The 23,509-nt window shown below is 44.5% G+C and overlaps 2 long non-coding RNA genes and 1 other non-coding gene across 3 annotated transcripts; all 3 read right to left on the bottom strand.

Moving 5' to 3' along the window:
- Positions 1-1,080: 1,080 nt before the first annotated feature.
- On the bottom strand, positions 1,081-3,860 carry LOC109939977 (MIR162HG). The gene has a single exon (NR_157292.1). It is a non-coding gene; the product is annotated as an MIR162HG (long non-coding RNA).
- MIR162 (microRNA MIR162) lies at positions 3,414-3,543 on the bottom strand. Its single transcript, NR_121040.1, has one exon. It is a non-coding gene; the product is annotated as a microRNA MIR162 (primary transcript).
- A 13,403-nt stretch (positions 3,861-17,263) lies between the features above and the next one.
- LOC103627389 (uncharacterized) lies at positions 17,264-20,156 on the bottom strand. Its single transcript, NR_169298.1, has 4 exons — positions 19,960-20,156; positions 18,739-18,794; positions 18,564-18,647; positions 17,264-17,522 (listed from the first exon to the last, which is right to left on the bottom strand). It is a non-coding gene; the product is annotated as an uncharacterized lncRNA (long non-coding RNA).
- Between the last annotated feature and the right edge of the window lie 3,353 nt (positions 20,157-23,509).

Raw genomic sequence — 23,509 nt, 5'->3', positions numbered from 1 at the left:
TCATATTGACAATTGTACGAGGTAGAACGATAACAATGCACCCAACCTTACTTGGATCTGTTGCCTTTCTCAACCTAAAAGGTACACGCACGGTTAGCCCTGATGGTGAATCCAACAAGAACAAGTTGTGCAAGTGGTTAGGAGGAAAAGCAAACCGATCTTATGCCTCAATAGTGATTTTATTCGGTAGGGATAAATAAGTTGTGTGACTATACCAACAACTATCTCATTCGTCCTAATATGTGCTTCAACATAAGCAAAAATAGATCCAATTCATAAGGCAAATCACCTATGTGCAAATATCGAGATAAAAACTATGCATGAGTACCACTGTAGGAAAATGGATACGCTACGCACTAGCATATCTAATAGGTTCAACCAAGATAACACACGAGTAAAGAATAATTGATCATTACCACTAGTTGTATAACACAATAAAAAAAGAGTACAATGATATAATAGAAACAACTATACGTCCTCATATGCCAACAATCATGACACGTTCAACCATGCCACTCATATTCATTGTCAATCATTACCGCAATAACAATAGCAACATATCGACAACATCCACAAACGTGGAGATAAAATGTCACAACGCCGTATAGTAACACCACTCGCGGAACAAGAGAAACGACAATGGCAGAGACTCAGAAAAAACACTTTTAAGCCACATGACCTTACAAAATCACTTCATTCAAAGATTCTGGAAGCAGCTCTATCAAATACTCCTTCCATCTCAAAATAAGTGTTGCTATAATATTTGTGCCTATCATTTTTTTGTTAAAATTTTAACAATTTTTTTAGAAAATAGCTACAGTTATATCTCAAACTAAATTTTGTTATAAAAATAGATTTTGACAATCTATTTAATAATACTAGTTGTGTACTATAAATATTAATATTTTTATATATTTCGTTAAAATTAAAAATGCTTAAATTATCAGAGGGTTACTTGTTTTGGGGACGGAATCACGGAAAGGAGCTGACCAGAAGAGCTATCAGCTCAATCGATACAGCTACTACAACTTTAGCAGTCACCAATTCTCAGCCATTCAAAAAGCATTCAACGCCCGAAATGAAGTAATCTGCTGCTTATATCTCATAATTACAAATGTACACAAGATAAGTAAGGTTAATTGCAAAGGCAGAGAAGGGCCTTCATATATTCCTATAGACTATTCCTCAAGTGAACCTCTTTTCTCTTTGCCTCCGTAGATTTAACTGCACCAAAGTAGTACCTGACAGTAGCTTAGAATAATTGATACGTAAAAAAAAGAAACTAAAATAATTGATAATTGCCAGGTCAAGGTCTCTGACCCAAATATATGCAATTGTTTACAGCAAAAGAAACGGGTAAATGAGTGGCATTTCAAATGTCACATCAAAGGCATATGCTCTCGTATTCACCCTAATCTACTTCAATACATATAGATTAGGGTGAATACAAGAATATCCAAACAAGGTTGAAAGGGGTCTGCAAATAAATTATCTTGGTTGAAAAGGAAATACGTCTAAGAGATAAAAAGATCTTGAGTTACAGTTTTTGAGACCATCTTGTGTCTCCTCAAAGTTCTTACTCCGTTATTCCATGCACCACGAATGTCAAGCCATAACATAAATTAATTGTCCGCTTCGGATTAAAGCTAGTTATTCGGACTATATTATAGAAGCAGTAGAAGCCAGTATGTATTAAAGCCAAACGAAGTCGTAACATGTCTTTGGAAATCAGCATGTCCTATAATAACACATTTTGTATGGACATGTTTGCCTACTGCCCTACTCGATCACACATATTCTGGCAGCAAACAGAAGCCTTGTGGCGCTATGCACATCAATAAGAATAGCAATTACTCTGAAGATTCTAACTGTGGTGTAAACAATACAAAATTATGCATAAAAAACTCGTCCGGGAGAGTAATACATAATCTTTTAGGACATGTTTGGAAGCAAGTGGAATAGAGGTGGCTAAAATCCCTCAATATTTAAAAATGAATAGTGAGGTATTATATCCCCTCAATCTCCTCCATTATCCTTACTCCCAAACAAGCCCTTTCCATTATCCTTACTCCCAAACAAGCCCTTAAGACAAGTTTAGGAGCAAGAAAATTGGAAGGAAACGAGGGGCTAAAATCCTCTTTCTATTTAATTTTGAATAGGAAGATGATTTTAATCCCTTCAATCCTACAATTCACTTGCTCTCAAATTAGCTCTCACTTAAACAGAGAACAAACCACAAAACTACAAAAACTATGATGCCAGATTAAATAAAAAGGAATGAAATGGCAGCGCAATGCAATGACCACCAGTTATTCGAATAAAGACTGCGTTTGGCTGCCCGCAATAAGACTCTTGAATATTGTTGAACCCAAAGATGGCTGCTAACCCAATTTTCAGCATATAACAGAAAAAGACATAGCTGCTCAGTATGCTGGTATACTCCTGAGTGTTAGAATCTATACTGCCTAGGATCGATTACTAAGTTTCTAGAATACTAATTCGTAACTGAAAGTAAAACCTCGATGACGAGTAGATCTGATCTACTGAGAGGAATGAGCAAACACACCTCTTTGTTGTTGTTGCTATCTTCATACCGTTGCCCTGCAGAGAAGCAGCTGGCATCGGGATCCGAGCCGCTGTAGGTTGTCGCGTTTCCAGACACTACGACGCCTAGACGATGGGGGCCTCTGGGGACTAAGGTTTTGGGGCGAGGTACTAGAGTTAGTTTTTCCTGCGACCCCTTAGTCCTATATTTATAGTGTCGTGTGACTGGGGCTCCAAACGAGGTTATCGTGGGCCCTCCCAATCAAGGGCCTATTTAAAGAGATAGATAGTTGGGTTTAGACCAGTCCATTCACTAACGACCAGCTGTAAAGGACACACCCAACACTGAGCACAAAAAGACATGTCCTGAATGTGACTCACCGCCACAACAAACTGGAATCTATTCGAAGGGCATGACGGCAGCAAGCAAGATCCGCTAGGCGTCCACCCCCTAATTCCAATCAAAACCATAATTTCTGGAGCAAGGAAGAAGGAACTTATCCCCACTACCCAAGATACCTCTAGCTATACCCCCCAAAATACGCAAGCATCATCTAATCAGAACCACAAAATATTAAGATGCCATTAACAATAAGAAAACATAAAGCGACGCTAGATATCTAATTTATGGTTACTGTGTAAGCATCGACTGTATAATAAAAGAATACGTGGACCAAGCAAACGCCAGGGTACATGAAGACAAAGACGACGGTATTTCGATGGTCAAATCACGCGCAGAGTAATATCAAGCATAACTTGGAGACACTAGACATAATAAACTCAGAAGGAGCAGGAACCCAGAACGCAAAGAAGAAGCAGCAGTCAGTCAGTCACTGCTGCCTAGCTCATGCCCTTAACCGCAGTGAGAGCTGGATGCAGAGGTTTATCGACCGATTCCCGCGTTGTTTGCGAGCTGCTGCAACAATAAAACGCTTGAACCACCACTCCCGGCCGGACCAGCACAAGGCAAGGAAGAGATCGATAAACCACTGCGCCCAGACACCACCCGTAGATGGGTCTGACAAAAAAAAAAAAACCTTGACATCAATGCAAAATAAGGATGGAACAACACAAGAAACACCTGCGAGAGATCACATGGTGAGGCTGGCTGCCTGGCTATACAAACAAGAGGGAGGTGGGAGATCTGGATCTGGGATTTATATGCCACATTGGGTGGAGGATGTGACGGGAGAGGGGAGAAGAGAAAGGGGTGGTGGCGCTGGCGCCGCGCGCGGCCTCTGCCCAGCAGTGGGCTGCGTGGGGCACTCTCAAGTGGAGGAGGAGTGGAGGACTAGGAATCTTTCTGGTGCTGTGGCGGGTGCGGCAGCAGACGGAGGGAAGAACACAGGGGGCTTCTTGGCTTGGTCTTCCATTGGCCTGCAGGCCCTCCATTGCTTTGGCGATGATGGTTGCTTTTGACGCGTTGCGGCATGAGTGGGGGCAACCAAGCAATTGCAGAGCAGGTCCACCAAGCGCAGCTGGATAAGGACAGGTGTCGTCACTGCTCACTCGCCACCTGGCTCTCTTGTTTGGCATGTTTCCCGCAGCTCCAGCAGCCAATTAACTGAATGTCTGTCAGGCCGGTTGGTCTTACTATCGACTATCGACAATCGTCATTCTATATCTATCATAACGTCCTACTCCACATCGGCACAATATTTATCGTCAGCTTACAACCATATCAGCGATACAACAAATTTTCGTTTAGATACCCATAATCAAATAAAACACGTAAAATGTGATAGATATAAAAATACATAGCTCGTTAAGCAAAACAAAACTACAAAAACAAATTTAAAAAACAATAGAATTACATAGTTCATGAAAAATATTCCTTAAAGTCATCATTGTCCTCCTCAACTTCTTCCTCATTTCCTTGACTATCTATTTCTAATTGTTTGGCAAATTTTTTAACAATCAACATGTGGAGCCTTCTCATATCATTATTCATGTGGTTGGTGTTCTGATCCATTAGCTTGGTGAACTGCTCGTACAAATTTGCATAATTTAACTTCTTGTTGTCCGTGTAGAGATGCTCGTTATGACATTCTTCTGACCGAGGCTCTCGTTGCTTCTCTTTGCTGGCCATTTGCCCTTGTGTTGCGCTCTAGCCCTATCGCGAACAATATGGTGTGGTGGTTCAACATTATCGGGTGATGTGGAGCTATAATATCCATCCATGTTTAGGCGATTGTTTTCTCACATCATCAAAGTTAGAGTCACGGTGTTGCACGCACCACCTTGGTTAGTGACGAAGTGCACGCCAGCTGTGCTCTAGCTTGAATTTAGTTTTGTCAGGCTTGCTGCATAAGTTATCCTTTGTAGCTTGGAGCAACTAGTCATCATCTGATCCACTTGGTCAGGCCGCACAAGCGGTTGTAGATGCCATTGAACAAGGTAACCTTTATCTTGCTTGTCGATTATTGATCCTTGAGCTACTTGGTGGTATGCTAGTGTGGAGGCTCGATGAAGTTGTATGTGGCCGCTATTTGGCCCCAAAAGGACAATTTATTTTTAGCGTTATTGTCAACTGGGTCAACGAAGATTCGAAAGACTCTAAACCCTAAATGAAGATGTAAGTGTGTAGATGAAGGAAAGGGCTTTAGAATTGAAGGTGAAAGTGTGTGAATGAATCCAAGCACATTCATCTATTTATAGGGTGGATTTATAATTTTTTAGGATTTTTTTAAATTCAGACAGATGAAACAACTTGGACCAATAAAAGGTGGCCATGTCAACTTTAAACGTCGATACCAACCACGCTCGGTCGATAGCGGTCGCGGCCCCAACGTGTCGATCGGTACCAATTGTGTCCTCTCCAACGCAACCCGTGTCGCATGTGCCAATCGGTCGGTACCCCAGTCGATCAGTTGGTCGTGCCGCCTGCCGATACACTCGCCCGAGTCGATACCGAGCGTCGAGATGCCACGCCAGCGGTCGATACCAACTGTTGCTAGCACCAGCCTAAGCCAAAGCATGTAATCCCTCCGTCCCTAGAATTTTGATGAAAACATCAATGTTGTGAATGGAGAGTGGAGAGCAGTTTTTTCCTCCTAGCTTATATTGTAAATAGAGAAATGATTCTTGTCAACTCTCCACCAGAATCCTATAACATTTTAATTATTTGTTAGGGCTCATAGAATTTGCTACAAATAAGCTAGAAGTGAAACCTTACCAAATTGACCCTTCGTCAAAATCTAGTTGCATAATAACTACTTGGGATTTCACAAAATTTGCTCTAAAGAGGCTAAGATCGTGTTCTACCAAACTAACATTTAGCACATGAAAGCATCTAGATTTCATGTGCTAAATGTAAGGTTATTGTGATTAACATGTCTTTTGTAGAAATAAGGTAAGCTATTTCGTAATAATACAAGATAATTTAGCTTGTAAGGTATTCATGCCCATGTTGAAAGAGATCAACATCCACCTTTTAAAGAAATAGACGAAAAGGTTAAAGAACAACTAGTTCTAAGTGTAAGTGAATATATTGGATATTTAGAATAGTGATATAACATTTATTTACATTTAGTCATACTATAAAGGGCGCATGAGATGTGTAATTTGACTTAGGTGGGTCTAGTTAGGTGTGGTGGTGCATACTTGTAACACCCACTTTGTAATTGCTAGTTAAAACACCAATAGAGAAAACAATTTCTCTCCTTATGTGAAGATTGATCTTTAAGCATCATCCTATGTGAACATCATACCCAAAAGAACAATTAATAAAAAGATATGCTACTAAATTGTTGCATCATGCTGGATATTTTTATTTTTGTGTGCATTTTGTGACAAGAAAAATATTAAATATCCAAATGAGAAATTAAATCCTAAAAGAAATGCTAAAATTGGGAAAGAAAGAAAGAAAAATGCTATGTAATACAAAGAAATAAAACTTATAAATGGATAGATTTGTTCCACAATGCTTTATCCAAATCATATACTTAGAAAAATTTGAGTACAAGTTCATCACAAATTTGAAATTTAAAACTTAGATTCAAAAGTAAAAGAAAAGAAAACAGAAAATAAAAAGGGAAAAAGAAAAAGCCTTACCTGGGCCGCCATACCTCCATTTCGGCCCAATATGCAAACCCACCCGCGCAGCCCACCGCTCACCATCGTGCGCCGACCGGTGGGCCACACCAGTCATCCGCTCCCGTGCGTGCGCCAGGCGTCCGTTACACTGGCATGTGGGCCCCTTCTATCAGCGCTATCGTCTCCTCGAGCTCTCAGCGCTGACGCAACCGTGCGCGAGAGAACGTCGCCGGCTGACCCGGAGCTCCGTTTTCTCCCTGCGCATAAAGCCTCTACAGCGGCTCTATCCTGGGCGCTTTGCGCACTTGACCAACAACTCGAGAACCACTGCCGTTGAGAGAAAGGGGGAGAATTGTCCCGTCCGCGCGGATCGCCGTGAAGGAAAGGGGCAGCCGCCGTGTGTCAACATCGCCGGCGAAGACTCGGAGTGTAGTTGAGGGGGGTCCGCCCAGTCACCCGAATCGCATTCGCGGCGGAATCTAGAAGGGGGAGCGATCTAGGCGCCTCCAGTTCGTCACCGCCGCCGCAATTCCGCTCTGCGCCGTGGACCAAACCCGACGTGTCTTCCGTGCTGGTGAGTTCTTGGTCATCGTGCTCGCGCCGTTTCCCTGTTCGTATAGCGCCTTTTAATTTGGGATTGGCGCTCGGGGTAACCGGATTCCGCTTCACCGGAGTTGGATCTCCGCCGTGCGCCGTGGGCCGAGCCCTGTGCTCGATGATAGTACAAATTGATGGGGGAAACGAGTTTATAGCGTCGTCAATCTCGTGGTGGTCGAACGAATTTGGGTCCGGCGCTCGGGTTGGCCGGATTCGTGGGCTCCGGTGACCCTGCCGCCGCTCGCTGTGGCTGTTTGCACGGCGTGGGCTGAGTTGAAGACGAAGCTCCCGCGGCCGTCGGATCAAGATCTGGCGGTCACGGGCTTATACCGGTTCAACGCGTAGATCTAGCCGTTGATCTCAATCGGGCGGCTGAAACGAGTCTGGGATTAAGGTAGATCTCTACCGTTGGTCTCCGATCCGACGGTAGTAATCGTGTACCGGTTCACTTAAGTCCTGATCTAATCTGAGCCATCCAAATCGGATCCAATGGCTCATCTCCACCGATACCCCTTCGGCCGACGACTTTGCATAAGAGCCCTCCTAAAATTAGTAAATCAACCCGCCGTCCACCCTGTCTGTGCTCTGTGCCTTAGGAAACTTACACCGAGAACCTTGGGCTTTCTGGAATTCGAGGCCCAGTCCAGAGACATTTAAAAACAGAGAAATAATATTAGAAATTCATTTTTAATACAAAAACAAATCTAGAAACTTGTAAAATTCATAGAAATTCCATTTTTGGTCCAAATTGAACCATTCCAATTTCTAAAATTTTGTAATAATATTCTCTATCATTTAGTATCACTGTTTTGGCATGAACTCAGTAAGAAAATTAATTTCTCATTTAATCCTATTTCAATCATATTAAACATTAGGAAATTCATAACTTGAGTTATATAACTCCAAATTTAGTGATTTCTGTTCCTAGGATTTTATTTTAATATGTAGATTATTACTGTGTGTTTTGTTTATATGCTTGGTGTAATGTTAATTTCTCTATATGCACTGTGCTTGTTTGTATTGTGGCGAGTAGAAGAGCCCGTTGCTGAGGATCCTGGTGAGCAGCAGATTGAAGTAGCTGAGCAGGAGCTCATTGAAGGCAAGTTGTGCCCTTGATCACTTACTTTCCCAGCCATGTTCTTATTAATTTTAATGATCTGCATAGGATAATTTTGATGGGAGCCTTTATGTTACCCCAGTTTTGATTACCTCTATACCTTGTTCACCCCTGAAATATTTTTGGGTAGTACTTGCTATTGCTTTATGTGGATTGGGTATGGAGATACACTATTCATGATTATTCTGTTATTAACTTGTTATTATTATTGTTCATGTTAAGATCATTAAATTAATGGGAACATGGAGCGACCACCCGGGAAAACAGTGCTACCACAAGGGTATAATGGGACGCCCTTGGCTGACTAATTAGGAAAGCTAGTGGAAGACTACCTTACCCGAAAGGGGCAAGGGCAGTAGGGGAGAGGTCAGTGCGGGGAGGTCCCTGGTTGATTTTGCTGCGATGGCTGTCAGCCAGGAACCCTGTACTGGATCTTCCTATAAACTGTAGCGGGTTTTCGGAAGCTAGTGGAACTTTGTAAAGGCCTCGTAGTGGATCCCTAGCCATTCACCTCGGTAGTGTCTAAGGGCCTTGCAAACCCAGGCGACATGGGATACACGACTTGTGGGTAAAGATGCGCAACCTCTGCAGAGTGTAAAACTAGTATACTAGCCGTGCTCACGGTCAAGAGCGGCTCGGACCCTCACATGATTAATTATGGAACTTAAATTCAATTTGACATTTGCATCGCATTTGGGATTATTTTACTATTACTGTTCTTTATTATTATTAAGGTTTGGTATTTACTTACACTTAGTAATTGCTAATAAAATTTTGACCAACTTATAAAAGCAATGCTCAGCCTCAACCTCTATTTCATTGATCAGCCTTACACTACATGAACTCCCACCTTTGGTGAGTTCATGCCACATTATTCCCCACGACTTGTTGAGCTATGAACGTATGTGAGCTCACTCTTGCTGTCTCACACCCCCCCCCCCACAGGAGAAGAACAGGTGGTCGAAGAGGAGCCGCCTAACACTGAGGAGTTCGATCTGATCTAGGTGGCGTGTCTCGGTCGACATTGGCGCCGACGATCCTTAGTTCGCTTTATCTTTATTATTTTATTTTGTAATAAGACTTCCGCTATGTAATAAGTACTCTGATGTTTTATGACATTTATCTCTATACACTCTGTTATTATATATGTTGTCTTCTTGGCGCATGTATGAGATGCACCCGGTTTTGTCCCTTTAAAACCGGGTGTTACAGAAGTGGTATCAGAGCAAATGTTGACTGTAGGACGAAACCTAGATAGAAATGGACAAAACCCTTACCTACTTACCTTACTCTGATTCATTCTATACTTATCTTATCTTGATCCTGTCTCACCTTTTGCTGTCATACTCTGATTACTCTTATCTTTTCTGCTCTAAGACAAGATGGATTTCACACTTTGGAATCCTACATTTAAGACCTTTTTAAGAGATAGGAGACCTAAGACAAAATTAAAACTATTTTCTCTATTTAAAAAAAATGTTGGTTGATTGTTCTGATGATAAATGCTTGATTTGCTTCTTTGATTGATTGCAACATTATAGTTGGGCATCTTAGCATGTACCACCATAAGGTATTGTATGTGCTATAGTGGATAACATACTAATCTACTTAGCTAATAAATCAACCGCAGTAACATTCCTCATAATTACTCGCCTTGTCTACAATTCTTTCTTTCTTACCCTGTATTTCTAACCCAGATGAACTACCCCTATAGTGTTAGAAGAGAGCACTATAGACGTGATCCTTGGTATGTCATGGTTAAGAAAGGCAAAGGCAGTATATACACTGTGCTAAGGGAGCTGTAGAACTCACCAGTTCCAAAGGACAAAGATTTAAAGTTGAAGTTGCAGTAACTACCACCGTCGGACTAGCGTCATCCTTAGTAGATGAGAAGTTGGTGGGTGACAACATCCGTGTGGTTAGAGATTTTCCGGATGTCTTTCCAGAGGAGTTACCAGGGATGCCACCATATAGGGAAGTTGAGTTGGTCATTGATCCCTTATCTGGGACTGCCCCTACTTTCAAACAGCCATACAGGATGTTTGTAGAAGAGTTAAAGGGACTGAAGAAGCAGTTAACGAAATTACAAGAAGTTGGATACGTTCGTTCAAGTTCATCACCTTGGGGAGCACCGGTGTTATTTGTGCAGAAGAAGGATGGATCACAAAGAATGTGTGTGGATTATAGATCTCTCAACGATGTTACGGTGAAGAACAAGTATCCATTACCCCGTATTGAGGATTTATTTGATCAGATGAGAGGTGTCAGGGTATTCTCGAAGATTGATCTCCGATCAGGTTATCACCAAATGAAGATTAGGCCATCGGATATTCTTAAGACAACTTTCTCAACCCGATATGGATTATATGAGTTCACTATTATGTCGTTTGGATTAACTAAATGCACTAGCTTATTTTATGGATCTGAAGAATAAGGTGTTCATGGAGTATTTGGACAGATTCGTTGTAGTATTCATCGACGATATCCTTATCTATTCCAAGAGTGATAGTGATCATGAGAAACATCTGATATTGGTGCTACAGAAGCTACAAGATAACCAACTCTACGCCAAGTTTAGCAAATGCGAGTTTTGGATTGACAAGGTGCCATTCCTTGGTCATATTATTTCTAATGGATGAATATCAGTGGATCCTGCTAAAGTGAAGGAGATAATGGAGTGGAGAGTGCCCACTACAGTTACGGAGATTCGGAGTTTCTTGGGACTCGCAGGATATTATCGGAGATTTATTGAAGGTTTCTCTAAGATTGCCAAGCCTATGACCTCGCTTTTGGAGAAAGGAAGAGAATTCAAGTGGGATGAGAAATGCCAAGAGAGTTTTGATCAATTGAAGGTGAGATTGATGTCTCCGCCAGTATTGATTATGCCAGATCTGCAGAAGGGATTTGACATTTACTGTGATGCATGTGGCCAAGGACTTGGATGTGTGCTTATGCAAGATGGTCATGTGATTGCCTATGCATCTCGTCAGTTGCGGAAGCATGAATTGAACTACCCCACTCATGACTTGGAATTGGCAGCGGTTGTGCATGCACTTAAGATTTGGAGACACTACATTATGGGAACTAAGTGCCAAGTATACACGGACCATAAGAGCTTGAAGTACATATTCACTCAGAAGGATCACAATCTTAGGCAACGCCGTTGGTTGGAGCTCATTAAGGATTATGATTTGGAGATTCACTATCACCCAGGCAAGGCAAATTTGGTTGCAGATGCCTTGAGTCGGAAGGAGCATGTTCACTCCGCTTTCGTTGTCCAGCTACCTGATGAATTAGCAAAAGATTTTGAGAGACTCAACCTGGGAATTGTTACACATACGGAAGGAGTGACTATTGAATTGGAACCTACCTTGGAGCAAGAAATTCGTAAAGGTCAGATTGGTGATGCCAAAATCCAGGAGATCAAGGATCTGATAACAGAGGGTAGAGGCCCGGAGTTCACAGAAGATGAGCAAGGCACGATATGGTTCAAGAATCGGATCTGTGTTCCCGATATCGATAGTCTTCGAGAAACTATATTGAAGGAAGCACATGACTCAGTTTATTCTATCCACCCTGGGAGTACTAAGATGTATCAAGATTTGAAGCAGAAATATTGGTGGTATGGATTGAAGAGAGATGTGGCTGCACATGTGGCTATGTGCGATGTATGCCAAAGAGTTAAGGCTGAACACCAGAGGCCAGCCGGACTACTGCATCCACTGAAGATACCTGAGTGGAAATGGGAAGAGATTGACATGGACTTCATTGTTGGATTACCCCGCACGTCTGCTGGATATGATTCTATATGGGTGATTGTGGACAGGCTAACTAAAGTAGCCCACTTTATTCCAGTGAAGACCACGTATTCAGGAGCCAAGTTAGCAGAGTTGTACATGGCACGGATTGTCTGCCTACATGGTGTGCCAAAGAAGATCGTGTCTGATCGAGGATCACAGTTTACCTCTCGATATTGGAAGAAGTTGCACGAGTCCTTGGATACAAGAATGAATTTTAGTTCGGCTTACCATCCCCAGACTGATGGGCAGACTGAGAGGACCAACCAAGTGCTGGAAGATATGTTAAGAGCTTGTGCCCTTAAGCATGGTGGTAGTTGGGATAAGAGCCTACCATATGCTGAGTTCTCATATAATAATAGCTATCAGGCCAGTTTGAAGATGTTACCGTTTGAGGCTTTGTATGGCAGAAAGTGCAGAACTCCTTTGTATTGGGATCAGACTGGAGAAAGACAGTTCTTCGGGCCTGAATTGATTCAAAAAGCAGAAGAACAAGTCCGTATGATTCGAGAGAATTTGAGAGTGGCTCAAACCAGGCAAAAGAGTTATGCTGATAATAGAAGAAGACCACTGGAATTTGAAGAAGGAGATTATGTGTACCTCAAGGTGTCACCACTTCGTGGAATGAGGAGATTCAAAGTTAAGGGCAAATTGTCCCCTCGCTACATTGGACCATTCTTGATCTTTAGAAGAGTTGGGGAGATGGCATACCAACTTGAGTTACCTGCTAGTCTATCAGATGTGCATAATGTGTTCCACGTGTCTCAACTTAAGAAGTGTCTCCGTGTTCCCGAGGAACAGTTACCCTTGGAAGAGCTCAGTGTTCAAGGTGATTTGACTTACACGGAGTACCCGATCAAGATTTTGGATACATTGACTCGAGTTACAAGAAATAAGGTGATAAAGATGTGCAAAGTCCAATGGAGTCACCACAGTGAAGATGAAGCAACTTGGGAAAGAGAAGAAGAGCTTCGTATAGATTTTCCCCACCTTTTCTCTAGTTCATCTTAAATCTCGAGGACGAGATTATTTTTAAGGGGGGTAGGATTTGTAACACCCACTTTGTAATTGCTAGTTAAAACACCAATAGAGAAAACAATTTCTCTCCTTATGTGAAGATTGATCTTTAAGCATCATCCTATGTGAACATCATACCCAAAAGAACAATTAATAAAAAGATATGCTACTGAATTGTTGCATCATGCTGGATATTTTTATTTTTGTGTGCATTTTGTGACAAGAAAAATATTAAATATCCAAATGAGAAATTAAATCCTAAAAGAAATGCTAAAATTGGGAAAGAAAGAAAGAAAAATGCTATGTAATACAAAGAAATAAAACTTATAAATGGATAGATTTGTTCCACAATGCTTTATCCAAATCATATACTTAGAAAAATTTGAGTACAAGTTCATCACAAATTTGAAATTTAAAACTTAGATTCAAAAGTAAAAGAAAAGAAAACAGAAAATAAAAAGGGAAAAAGAAAAAGCCTTACCTGGGCCGCCATACCTCCATTTCGGCCCAATATGCAAACCCACCCGCGCAGCCCACCGCTCACCATCGTGCGCCGACCGGTGGGCCACACCAGTCATCCGCTCCCGTGCGTGCGCCAGGCGTCCGTTACACTGGCATGTGGGCCCCTTCTATCAGCGCTATCGTCTCCTCGAGCTCTCAGCGCTGACGCAACCGTGCGCGAGAGAACGTCGCCGGCTGACCCGGAGCTCCGTTTTCTCCCTGCGCATAAAGCCTCTACAGCGGCTCTATCCTGGGCGCTTTGCGCACTTGACCAACAACTCGAGAACCACTGCCGTTGAGAGAAAGGGGGAGAATTGTCCCGTCCGCGCGGATCGCCGTGAAGGAAAGGGGCAGCCGCCGTGTGTCAACATCGCCGGCGAAGACTCGGAGTGTAGTTGAGGGGGGTCCGCCCAGTCACCCGAATCGCATTCGCGGTGGAATCTAGAAGGGGGAGCGATCTAGGCGCCTCCAGTTCGTCACCGCCGCCGCAATTCCGCTCTGCGCCGTGGACCAAACCCGACGTGTCTTCCGTGCTGGTGAGTTCTTGGTCATCGTGCTCGCGTCGTTTCCCTGTTCGTATAGCGCCTTTTAATTTGGGATTGGCGCTCGGGGTAACCGGATTCCGCTTCACCGGAGTTGGATCTCCGCCGTGCGCCGTGGGCCGAGCCCTGTGCTCGATGATAGTACAAATTGATGGGGGAAACGAGTTTATAGCGTCGTCAATCTCGTGGTGGTCGAACGAATTTGGGTCCGGCGCTCGGGTTGGCCGGATTCGTGGGCTCCGGTGACCCTGCCGCCGCTCGCTGTGGCTGTTTGCACGGCGTGGGCTGAGTTGAAGACGAAGCTCCCGCGGCCGTCGGATCAAGATCTGGCGGTCACGGGCTTATACCGGTTCAACGCGTAGATCTAGCCGTTGATCTCAATCGGGCGGCTGAAACGAGTCTGGGATTAAGGTAGATCTCTACCGTTGGTCTCCGATCCGACGGTAGTAATCGTGTACCGGTTCACTTAAGTCCTGATCTAATCTGAGCCATCCAAATCGGATCCAATGGCTCATCTCCACCGATACCCCTTCGGCCGACGACTTTGCATAAGAGCCCTCCTAAAATTAGTAAATCAACCCGCCGTCCACCCTGTCTGTGCTCTGTGCCTTAGGAAACTTACACCGAGAACCTTGGGCTTTCTGGAATTCGAGGCCCAGTCCAGAGACATTTAAAAACAGAGAAATAATATTAGAAATTCATTTTTAATACAAAAACAAATCTAGAAACTTGTAAAATTCATAGAAATTCCATTTTTGGTCCAAATTGAACCATTCCAATTTCTAAAATTTTGTAATAATATTCTCTATCATTTAGTATCACTGTTTTGGCATGAACTCAGTAAGAAAATTAATTTCTCATTTAATCCTATTTCAATCATATTAAACATTAGGAAATTCATAACTTGAGTTATATAACTCCAAATTTAGTGATTTCTGTTCCTAGGATTTTATTTTAATATGTAGATTATTACTGTGTGTTTTGTTTATATGCTTGGTGTAATGTTAATTTCTCTATATGCACTGTGCTTGTTTGTATTGTGGCGAGTAGAAGAGCCCGTTGCTGAGGATCCTGGTGAGCAGCAGATTGAAGTAGCTGAGCAGGAGCTCATTGAAGGCAAGTTGTGCCCTTGATCACTTACTTTCCCAGCCATGTTCTTATTAATTTTAATGATCTGCATAGGATAATTTTGATGGGAGCCTTTATGTTACCCCAGTTTTGATTACCTCTATACCTTGTTCACCCCTGAAATATTTTTGGGTAGTACTTGCTATTGCTTTATGTGGATTGGGTATGGAGATACACTATTCATGATTATTCTGTTATTAACTTGTTATTATTATTGTTCATGTTAAGATCATTAAATTAATGGGAACATGGAGCGACCACCCGGGAAAACAGTGCTACCACAAGGGTATAATGGGACGCCCTTGGCTGACTAATTAGGAAAGCTAGTGGAAGACTACCTTACCCGAAAGGGGCAAGGGCAGTAGGGGAGAGGTCAGTGCGGGGAGGTCCCTGGTTGATTTTGCTGCGATGGCTGTCAGCCAGGAACCCTGTACTGGATCTTCCTATAAACTGTAGCGGGTTTTCGGAAGCTAGTGGAACTTTGTAAAGGCCTCGTAGTGGATCCCTAGCCATTCACCTCGGTAGTGTCTAAGGGCCTTGCAAACCCAGGCGACATGGGATACACGACTTGTGGGTAAAGATGCGCAACCTCTGCAGAGTGTAAAACTAGTATACTAGCCGTGCTCACGGTCAAGAGCGGCTCGGACCCTCACATGATTAATTATGGAACTTAAATTCAATTTGACATTTGCATCGCATTTGGGATTATTTTACTATTACTGTTCTTTATTATTATTAAGGTTTGGTATTTACTTACACTTAGTAATTGCTAATAAAATTTTGACCAACTTATAAAAGCAATGCTCAGCCTCAACCTCTATTTCATTGATCAGCCTTACACTACATGAACTCCCACCTTTGGTGAGTTCATGCCACATTATTCCCCACGACTTGTTGAGCTATGAACGTATGTGAGCTCACTCTTGCTGTCTCACACCCCCCCCACAGGAGAAGAACAGGTGGTCGAAGAGGAGCCGCCTAACACTGAGGAGTTCGATCTGATCTAGGTGGCGTGTCTCGGTCGACATTGGCGCCGACGATCCTTAGTTCGCTTTATCTTTATTATTTTATTTTGTAATAAGACTTCCGCTATGTAATAAGTACTCTGATGTTTTATGACATTTATCTCTATACACTCTGTTATTATATATGTTGTCTTCTTGGCGCATGTATGAGATGCACCCGGTTTTGTCCCTTTAAAACCGGGTGTTACAATACTTGTGAGAACTAGTGCTTGGAAACACCAAGAGAAATTTAATTCAAACATTTATGTTCCTAGAATTGTTGTCCTAGTATAGGGTTAGAAATTAAGGTGCAAAAGTTTCATCACACATTAGACACTCAGTGAAGTTGAACTTATATTTAGGACATAATTTACGTAAAAAATAGAGAAGCTTAATTAGTGCTCTCATGCTTCCTCTTAAACATCATGATTCCTTTGGTAAGAGTTGAGCGTAAATTAGTTGATTGGGCTTAGGGTTGATAATGTGCTCTAAATTTTACACTATAAAATTTAAGATCGGTTATCAGAATTTATTTTTATTTAATTGTGAACTAAAATTAATTAAAGACTCAAATAAATTGTGAAGAAACATTTAGATCTTGATCGATTACCACCCTTAATTGGGCTCCTTAGTGTGTAGCTTATCCAGCCATGTTTAAGTCCTCAACTTACGCAGGCACATGTGTTTTTTAAATTATTTCTAGAATTTAATAATACTGTTTTTTTAGACGACATATCTATCGTCGATGAGATGTATTAAAGGTGTTCATAAAGATAGTACCTACATACTTCCTCTGTTTTATTTTTAGTTGTCGCTGGATAGTGCAAAATTAAACTATCCAACGATAACTAAAAAGAAATAGAAGGAGTACTACCTAGAGTAGAGGTGAGCATATGCATGCATGAGCGTCTGCCTATGTATGTACCGTGATTTTAAAACATATTCACCTAGTCACACTAATACATATGGCGTAGCGAGTTGTGCCGTGATCTTTGACGCTTGACTTATTCATAGAAACTTATAGCCGAGGATATGCTGTCATAAAACATTAGTTTGTGATTAAAAATAAAATTTCTACTAGTTGGCAGTGATTTCATTAGGTGCATTGAACAAGCCTGCACTTTTGCTACTTGTCAACGATGACAGGCACCTGAAATGGCGTCACAAGATTCGCTGCTTCAGATGTTCAACACCAGAATGATGAGAAACCGAAAATTTTGAAATTTCTCCTTTTCTGAATCTGGCCAGCCAGCAACAAATCAATGTCAGTTAGTAAAATACGACGGGGACATGCCAGTAGTGCATCATTACTGTAGATAAGGATAAGGATCGACAAATCAAAACCGCCCTAAATACTCCTAGACGTTAATGGCGCAGCATGTCATGCCCACGAAACTAGGTTCAACGGTGGAAATGATTGCCACTGCTTATCATTATCCTAATCAACTATTATCCTAATCTGAACGAGACAAACACAAAGGCACAAAGGGAAAAGGCATCACCCTTCAGCCGATTGTCACCATCCGCAACGAAATTCAAATACCAATGGCACCTCACCGTATGCATGTTAGTCAGTGAGTTACCAAGCTCCACTGTAAGGCTGTCTGCAGCAACTATTATATATTATTCTTTATTTCAAACTTCATTCTGTAAACAGTGTAATCTACAGCATAAATCCGCTATTTTACACAATCTGTTGCAGAAGTTTTCAGGTGCGCTTACGCCTCAACTGACCAAACAGCTGTACTGATCAGAGTTCTGATGCATCAGTTAGCACTAAGGGGAGCCAAACCCAGGCCTCAGGGAGAAAAAACCTCATAACAGCTTGTTTGAGAGTAAGGGGACTGAAGGGACTAAAACCTGTAAGGGCTGGTTTGATGATCATGAATCACGAGAGGATCCATGGGGGAGGCAAGAGGATTCCTCCTCATGGATCCCCTCGTGATCCCTGGTCTCCAAATCAGCCCTAATTGAATAATAAGGGGACTTTAGCTCCTTCAACCCCTCCAATCTCCTTGCTCCTAAACAGGCCCTAAATATCTTATTGAAATGACATTCCTAAAGATTGCTCATCCTAGGAAAAGAGAGGTATTCCAAGAGGATTTAAGTTTTCAAACTAGCCCTTATAATCTAGATTGACTATTATAGAATTTAAGGCTCGTGTAAGGCTCGTGTGGGGCTCCCCCCGCCCCCCAAAAAAAAGGTTCGTAGAGAATTGACGTTGAGGTATAAGAAATTCTGTCATAAAAGTCCGTTGCAGTTTTAAAAACTATAAACTTACCTCGAATCGGTACTGCATAATCCAACCTATGATTGGTATTTGATACAGGAAGGCCTGGATAGGACTATAGGAGGCCTATAACCACTACAAAAAAATGTAATAGAAGGACAAGTCAATAACAATTAGACTAAAAAACCAATCTTCTATCAAACTAGGTATGATCCGTTGGACTTACAGAGAAGGACCTGAAGAGCAGAAAAGATCCATATATTTCTCGAATATGCAGGAAAACTGCATATCATTGCATTAACTCATTAAGAAAGGAGATAGGCCAAAACAGCATACAACATACCCACCCCTTGCCCCAATGGGGCCCAAATGGGGTTCAGCAAGAAAGACAAGCCCAAAAAGAAAAGGAAAAGGAAAAATAAACACGATCCATATAGTTCCATGATTATACCAGCAGCAGGCCAACAGACAAACAGAAGAAATAAACCAATGAAGAAACAAACCAATGAAGAAAGGTACTGATCCCTGCGGAACAAGAACAACATTATCTCTTCCAAATACGAGACAAACAACTGAGGTCAGCGTTCAAAAGAGAAACTATAATATTAGCTAAGACCAATCAAGAGACGTTTTAATGCCAATGCACTTGGATTTGCTAGATGGGAATTGCTGGCACAGAGTATGCATTCTGCAATATTATATCATGTATGATGTATGTCCTCGTCTCCTGGAATTGCACAGGGCTCAACTTTAGCCACATGCCCCCCTAGTACCAAGCGAGTTGGTGTAGGCTTAAGACCGACTTAACACACACGTGTCCATTACAAAAATAACAACCACAAGCAGCTTTGAACACAAGGCTACTAATTGCCATGGAGGGAACATAACCACACCTCAGCAATTTTTGGTCACTAAATAAATACATCCTCATAAGGTGTGTTCTTGTTAGGGGTGGAACTACATGCTGTGGTCACACTCATGCAAAAATAAAAATATAGTGGTAATAAGCTAAATTTTCACTATATTTATACCATCATATCACATGTGCTTGCATTCACAATCAAGGAATTCGTGTACAGTCATCGCCCTAATGGCCTCGTCCGGTCGTCCCAAAAACTCGAAGGTATAGCTCTCTGTTCTAGCGTATCTAGTGGCTACAGTTTATGAGCTACGTTAGTAGAAACTTACAATGGTAGCGAATACATGGTTTTAAGCTCTGACCCTAACCCTAGATGCTAACATAACCTTCATTTTAGCGACGAATTTGAGCAAAACCCCCTACAAGACTCGAATTCGTGTTCCCGTCCATTAGAATAGCATAAATAAGAAGGGAAGATTCAACCCTTACCCAGTTTTTCTCAAATCCTAGAAATCGTAACCCTAACTGGTAGTCCCGACTCCCGACTCCCGAGCACACAGAGGAAGGTGAAAGGGTTATTAGTGTTACCTAGCAGTCGGAGAGACGGAGACCCTAGTCGACTAAGGAAATGGCGCCTCGACCGCTGGCCTTGTGCGCACCGCCGAAAGGCCGCTCGACGGTGGCGCGCTCACTCGTTATTGAGCGCGCGCACCGGTGATGGGCCCCACGGGCGGTGGCGCCACTCAGCCGTGATTTCACTGTCACTGACGTAGAAGAGGACAGAGGAAGAGAGCTGTGCACGGAGGAGAAACAAATGACGGGTTTTTCGCGTCTTGATGGTTTTTTTTGTCTTTTATAATCAACGTATTTCGATACAAAGGTTTTCTGACTGTTCGATCGAACGGGCGGGGCGCTGGGCTTCTTTTGGCCCAGGCAGGAGCGTGGATTGGCAGCCTAAGCCTGGGTGATGGTCTGGTGTGCACGGTGGGGTGGGTGGGGAGCTACTTACAGGCCAGTCAGGTACTCAGGTGCCTCATCTGGACTACTTTTGGCCGAAGAATAGTAATTCCTAAATTCTTTTTAATTTGTTGTGTTTTAGTTTAAAAATAAATTAGTTGACGATAAAATTTTAAAAAGGAGGTAATACTTCACAATGAAAATGTTTTGTTATTTTTATTGTATTTTTTAAGATCAATAAATTTTATAAATATTTGTTTATTAATCTTAAGCACTATTTTTAAATTTTACGCTTGCTAAGAAATTAAGTTAGCATGTTTTAAGTTTGAAAGTTTTAGATGAGTTTTTCTATTGTAAATATTTTTTCACCATTACATTGAAACCAACATAGACATTTGATCAAAAGTAAAGACTTTTATTTTATTATAATTCTGCTCATATGTGATTTAGAATTAAAATATTATTTTAGTATTGTGGATGTTTAATTTAAACCAACATTGAATTTTACATCCATACCTGTCGGGGACCATAATTAGGGGTACCCCAAAAACTCCTAATCTCAGCTGGTAACCCCCATCAGCACAAAGCTGCAAAGTCCTGATGGGCGCGATTAAGGTCAAGGCTCAGTCCACTCAAGAGACACGATCTCGCCTCGCCCGAGCCCAGCCTCGGGCAAAGGCAGCCGACCCCGGAGGATTCACGTCTCGCCCGAGGGCCCCCTCAAGCAACGGACACACCTTCGGCTCGCCCGAGGCCCAGTCTTCGCAGAGAAGCAACCTTGGCCAGATCGCCTCGCCAACCGACCGTATCGCAGGAACATTTAATGCAAGGATGGCCTGACACCTTATCCTGATGCGCGCTCTTCAGTCGACAGAGCCGAAGTGACCGCAGTCACTTCGCTGCTCCACTAACCGGCCTGACAAGAGAACAGCGCCGCCTGCGTCGCTCCGACTGCTGTGCCACTCGACAGAGTGAGGCTGACAGCAGCTAAGTCCAGCCTCGGGCGCCCTAGGAAGCTTCGCCTCGCCCGACCCAGGGCTCGGACTCAGCCTCGGCTCCGGAAGACGACGAACTCCGCCTCGCCCGACCCCAGGGCTCGGACTCAGCCTCGGCTCCGGAAGACGACGAACTCCGCCTCGCCCGACCCCAGGGCTCGGACTCAGCCTCGGCTCCGGAAGACGACGAACTCCGCCTCGCCCGACCCCAGGGCTCGGACTCAGCCTCGGCTCCGGAAGACGACGAACTCCGCCTCGCCCGGCCCTAGGGCTCGGACTCAGCCTCGGCTCCGGAAGACGACGAACTCCACCTCGCCCGACCCCAGGGCTCGGACTCAGCCTCAGCTCCGGAAGACGACGAACTCCGCCTCACCCGACCCCAGGGCTCGGCCTAGGGCTCGGACTCAGCCTCGGCTCCGGAAGACGACGAACTCCGCCTCGCCCGACCCCAGGGCTCGGACTCAGCCTCGGCTCCGGAAGACGACGAACTCCGCCTCGCCCGACCCCAGGGCTCGGACTCAGCCTCGGCCTCGGAAGACGGTCTCCGCCTCGCCCGACCCGGGGCTCGGACTCGACCTCGACCTCGGAAGACAGACTCGACCTCGACCTCGGAGGAGCCTCCGCCTCGCTCGACCTAGGGCTCGGACCGACCACGTCACAGGGGGGGCATCATTACCCTACCCCTAGCTAGCTCAGGCTACGGGGAACAAGACCGGCATCCCACTTGGCTCGCCTCGGTAAACAAATAATGATGGCGCCCCGCGTGCTCCATGACGATGGCGGCTCTCAGCCCCTTACGGAAGCAAGGAGACGTCAGCAAGGACTCGACAGCCCCGACAACTATCCTTCCACAAGGCTCCAGCGCTCCTCCGACGGCCACGACATCACATGAACAGGGTGCCAAAACCTCTCCGACTGCCACGACGGCGTGTACTTAGGGCTCTAGCTCCTCTCTGCTAGACACGTTAGCACACTGCTACACCCCCCATCGTACACCTGTACCCTCTCCTTACGCATATAAAAGGAAGGTCCAGGGCTCTCGTACGAGAAGGTTGGCCGCGCGGGAGAACGGACCGACGCGTAAGTCTCTCGCCCTCTCCCACACGGACGCTTGTAACCCCCTACTGCAAGCGCACCCGACCTGGGCGCAGGACAACACGAAGGCCGCGGGTTTCCCCTTTTGCCTGTCTCCTTCCCCCCCCCCCCCCCCCCCCCCTTCGTGCTCCGTCTCGCGCCGACCCATCTCGGCTGGGACACGCGGCGATAGTTTACTCGTCGGTCCAGGGACCCCCGGGGTCGAAACGCCGACAGTTGGCGCGCCAGGTAGGGGCCTGCTGCGTGTTAACGAATAGCTTCCCGTCAAGCCCCAGATGGGTAGTCTCTAGCAACCTTTCCAGCCCGGGACGATGCTCCGTTTCGGGAGTCTTGAGTTCATGTCCCTCGACGGCAGCTACGACATGATACTCCTTCCTCCGCCGCGCGACAGCGACAATGGCGGCCGTCAGCTCGCCCGCCGGTGGCAGAATCGACGACGTCTTCCCCACATGGCGGAAGAACAACATCCGGGTTTGTCCCGTCACCTCCCCGGCCGACGGAGGAGGAGGCGGGGCAACCGTGGCCAAGCAGGAGGCGACACCTCGTCGGCTGTCGAGCAAGTCGACGACGCCGGCACCCCAGCGGGGGACACGTCGGGCTTCGACCTTGCGTCTGAGACGAAGACGAGCGTCGTTTCCCCGCAACACGCCAACTCCGAGCAGACGAATGACGCCAGCACGCTCGCGAAGGACTTGTTGGGCGTCGCCCTCGTACCTGAGACAACAGTGCAGTCCGCCCCTGACGCGACTTCGTCACCGCCCGTCGACCAAGAGGTACCGACCGATTCTCATCTCGTGCCTTTTGGATTCAGCCTCGACCCACCAAGCGACTTCGCTTCGGTGGAAGCCTTCATAGAGGCATGTCCAAACCCTCCGGGGTACCGTATGCGGTCGCCCTGGGACAGACTGACGGCCGTCTCGACCTACAGACCCTCGGGTTCCGAGGAAGATGACGAGCCCGACCTTTGTTGGGATTTCTCCGGGCTCGGTAACCCTAGTGCCATGCGGGACTTCATGACCGCATGCGACTACTGCCTCTCCGATTGTTTTGATGGTAGCCGCAGCTTCGGCGACGAGGACTGCGGCCCAAGT

Source organism: Zea mays, chromosome 5 (genome assembly GCF_902167145.1).
Source record: "Zea mays cultivar B73 chromosome 5, Zm-B73-REFERENCE-NAM-5.0, whole genome shotgun sequence".
Taxonomy (NCBI): Eukaryota; Viridiplantae; Streptophyta; class Magnoliopsida; order Poales; family Poaceae; genus Zea; species Zea mays.
Note: the sequence above shows the minus strand (reverse complement) of the source record. Positions and strands in the feature narration are given on the sequence as shown.